The sequence below is a fragment of the Amblyomma americanum genome, chromosome 1 (assembly GCF_052857255.1).
Source record: "Amblyomma americanum isolate KBUSLIRL-KWMA chromosome 1, ASM5285725v1, whole genome shotgun sequence".
NCBI classification, from domain to species: Eukaryota; Metazoa; Arthropoda; class Arachnida; order Ixodida; family Ixodidae; genus Amblyomma; species Amblyomma americanum.
The window spans coordinates 126,965,853-126,970,098 of NC_135497.1; the positions used below are offsets into that span (position 1 = coordinate 126,965,853).

At 47.7% G+C, this 4,246-nt stretch overlaps 1 pseudogene; it reads left to right on the plus strand.

Moving 5' to 3' along the window:
- The first annotated feature begins 1,066 nt into the window (after window positions 1–1,066).
- LOC144113583 (uncharacterized) lies at window positions 1,067–3,085 on the plus strand (annotated as a pseudogene).
- The last annotated feature ends 1,161 nt before the right edge of the window (window positions 3,086–4,246 follow it).

Sequence of the window (4,246 nt, forward strand, 5' to 3'; positions counted from 1 at the left end):
ATTATTCCGGAGCCCTCCACTACGGCACCTCTCTCTTCCTTTCATCTTTCACTCCCTCCTTTATCCCTTCCCTTACGGCGCGGTTCAGGTGTCCAACGATATATGAGACAGATACTGCGCCATTTCCTTTCCCCCCCAAAAACCAATTATTATCCTCAGCGGCGGGCAGCATGGTTGAAGAACATTTCCCGGGAGGGCCCGGGTGGAAGAGGCACCAAGTGGGAGCCGAGTGATAAATCGCTGGTATGCTCACTGCACTTTACGGACGCGGACTACAAGAAAGAAACGAAACTGAAGATTCTACTTCCGACAGCGGTTCCGACTGTGTTTCCGAACTACCCAAATTACATGCAAAAAGAAAGTGAACAAAGAAGAAAGAAGAGGCCACGAATTGACTGCTCTGCTGACTGCACGGCTAAAAAAAAACAGCCCAAATGTGAGTGGAAATGAACTTTTTGCGGAGGCATGCACAGGAGTTTCTAGTGAAAGTGCCTTGTTAGTCAATAATGTATACCAGCTCACATTAAAAGCCGGCTGCGATAATTCTGCGCTGGTTGATGAAGCTTGTCAGACAACATTCGATATTGCGAGAGTGATAGATGATGCAAAGAAGATTGCGCGCAGGCTGAAAATGAAAATAGCTCGTCAGTGTAAAGCACTACAAAAGCTGCAAGCCGAGCACGACAAATTAAAAGAACGTTTGCAATGGTACGAAGTAAACAAGGAAATTCAAGATTTCAAGAAGGTAATCAAATCATCCGAAGCCGAGGACAAAACAGCTCTCTTCATCAAAAATCAGGTTTCTAATTGCTGCAAGCAAAAATCGGTGTACAATGAACCTGTCTTGAGAGAGTGTGTGTTATGGAAAGCGTGCTCAAGCAAGGGCTATGAGCATGTTCGCTCGAGAAGCCTTTTCAAGCTTCCGTGTCGTACCACACTACAGAAATATGTGGGTCATTCAACAGCACAAGTTGGAGTCACATCCCTCATCAGAGAACGTCTTCGTGTTGAGTACGAAAGCCTGAGTGTGCCGCAAGAGGCTTTCTGTTCACTCATCATCCATGAAATGGCGATTGCACAAAAAGTAATCTATGACCGGGATGCTGACAAGTTTTTTGGCCTCGTAGACGTCCGCTCTACAGAGCATGCTACAACGGTCCCTCAGGTGGCAAATCGCCTGCTGTGCTTTGTTTTGAGAGGGTTGTCGACACCTTACGTTATACCAGTCGGCTATTTTTCACCTGCTGCCTGAAAAATGACAAGCTTCATTCTATGACTATGGAAGTAATGAAAACAGTGGAAGGACTTGGTTTTCGTGTGGCTAGAATTGTGACGGACAACCATCAAACTAATGTTGCCCTATTCAAACATCTTTCAGAGGATGGTGCACTTGCCCACGCTGTACCTCACCCTTTTAGGGAAGGTGATCCACTCTTCTTGTCCTTTGATCCAAACCATTTAATCAAGAATCTCCGCAACAACTTCCTAGAAAGAGAAATGGTAGATGAAGGGCAAGCCATTCGAGGTGGATTCTACCTAAGGAAACTTTTTGAAATTCAAACTCAACTCCTGGTTAAGCCCGTAAGGTTCCTTACACGGGCTCATGTTGAACCAAACAACCTCGAAAAAATGAAAGTGCGCAGGGCCGTGCAAATATTTTCTCCACCTGTTATTGCCACTCTCCAGTACCTTCAAGAAAATTCACAGTGCCACCCGGATGCGCCTGAATTCCAAGACAGCTCTGCAACAATCACCTTTATGAGGATGATAGCAAAGTGGTACGCTCTACACAACATCGCTTCAGTGAAGCCATGGAAACAGCAGGAAGAATCATTCACTGTATCTGACGACGAAAGACTGTCTTGGTTAGAGTTGGACTTCGTGTGCTATGTTGAGGACATTCAGATACAAGGCGGCAGGTCCAAACGAAAACTCACCAAGGAGACATACGAAGCTACGCTCTTGACAACAAGATCAACAGTTGCACTAATTGAGTACCTCCTGGATCACGTCAAGTAAGTGTCTTCTCAGTGGAGCCTTTCACGCCCATACTATTGCATATCATTTAACTGAATCTCTTGTATTTCAGCTTCCGCTATGTCCTGACACAAGCTCTTAACAGCGATCCTGTTGAATCGCTCTTCAGCAGCCTGAGGCAATTCAATGGTGGAAACGACAGGGTCGACGCACGGGCGGCAGTGTTCACAGAAAAACTGCTGGAGGTACCATCTGTAAAAAAACAAAACAATTAGGCAGGTGAGGAGTTACATATTTTGCCATTCTTTATGCAGGTTGGAATCCTGCAAGCAGCAAAGACAGCAAATGCTCCCATGAACTCCGAGGCGAAAGCAGCTGTTAAACTTCCCATCCAGGATGGTAAAACTTATGCCTTGTCAGCTGCCATCTCATCTGCAGCCAAGGAGCTCTCGAGTGAGCTTGAATTCATCACTATGTGGAGTGAGCCGGTAGCTGACATAGAGTTGGCACCAATTGTATACCTGGCCGGTTACGTTGCGCGTGCATGTGAGGAAAAGGTACAGTTGGTTTACAAGTTTAAAAAAATTGGATTAGGCTTGCATTTATTTGTCCTTTGTTTAAATGACTAATTCATATACATATATAAACTGAAATATGCCTGAACTCTTTTAGTACCGTTTTTCATTGTTATGCTCGTTTTCAGGTGGCTTGTGATTCCTGAAAACTCCTTCAAGCAGCGAGGCCAGCTGGAGCAATTTATGGATTGATATGCAACGTTGACGATGGATGGCTGAGGTACCCAACAATGGAAGCAGTTGGCCTGTGTAAGCTTGCATGCACCTTTGTCACCAAGGTCATGAAGTGCTCGGACGTGAGACGAACCAGCAGGCTATGCAACACCTTGACGTCCGCAATACTTCCTCATTTCACACAATGTCCGGCGTTGACTTGTGAAAAAGAGGATCGCAACCACGCTGAGGACCTCTGCAAAGTTTTTTTGAGCAAGCTGATAAGACCATTGTTGACGAACTGGGCTAGCAACCTGAATTCGACAGTGGAAAAACTGCTTACACATAAACGTCTCTCGAGGAAAGTTCTGCGCTTGTAAAGCTTTCAGATTCTGTGTACATGAACTTTGAAATGAAAAGAACTGGACTCAACTTACTGACTTCTGGTTGTCGTGTTTTCTTTTCGACCATTGATGTAGGCTAGTAGTGCCCATTTGCAAAATATTTCCCGCGTATACCCGTGAACCGGCTGAACTGTAATGCTGTAGAATTCTGCGTGTCCAGAAATGTAAAACATCGTCAATCATCGGCTCTAATTGTGAACCAGACTGATCAGAGTTCGGACTTCTTAAAACAAGCATTTTTATGCTAACCAGCTAATATATGCAACAAGTTAATATAGCGAATAACCGGCTTCCTGTGTGTCGAACGCGGTTTACTGAACAGGCGAATGCTCGAAGAAGCGCACCCAACATAGGTGCCTTCCGAGGCAAACTGTCGCTTACAAGCGCAGCGATGCTGACGTACTGCTATCAGTAGCAAATCGCCAGTTGGCATTACCATTCATATTTTGTGAAATACCGCTACACCTCTTTTTTCGCAACAAATCAAGCGCTGACCGCGCGGCCGCTGCAGGCGGAGAGCACAGCTCTCCGCCCGCAACTGTCCCGGAGCAGTGGCGCTGCTGCGGTGGCGATGGGAACTAGACGCGTCACGCCTCTCTCGGCCGACGCGACGGGCCGCACCAAGTGCGTTGCCATTGAGCTGCCGTGCTTGTGGCATCCCCACATATGGTACAACGCGACACGAAGCCAGCCACGAGCACGTCGACGAAGCGGGACGGCCAGAGGGTGAGAGGTGGGGACGCACTTAGGCAAAAGCTCAAAGAGCGAAAAGGAAAGGAACGCTGCGAAAGAAGTGGCGTGGTTCCCGGCGCACATGGGAGAAGTATCAAACACACATCGCAACCGAAACGAGACGGCACACACCAAGGCGCGCGAACTCGCGAACCGCGCCGGCGACCGTCGTCCATGGGACAGCACCAAAGACTGTCTGACCAGCTACAACGAAATTACCAAGGCCCTCTGCCTGGCCCGCCGAACCTTCCCTCCGCCCAACGACAAGCTGGACAGGGCGCACGCGGTGGCCCTCAGACAACTGCAGACGCTCACGTACCTCAACCCGGCACAATACCACAGACTCTACCCCGGAACATACTCGACAAATATATGCAAGATCGGCCACACTGCTATAGCGACTTT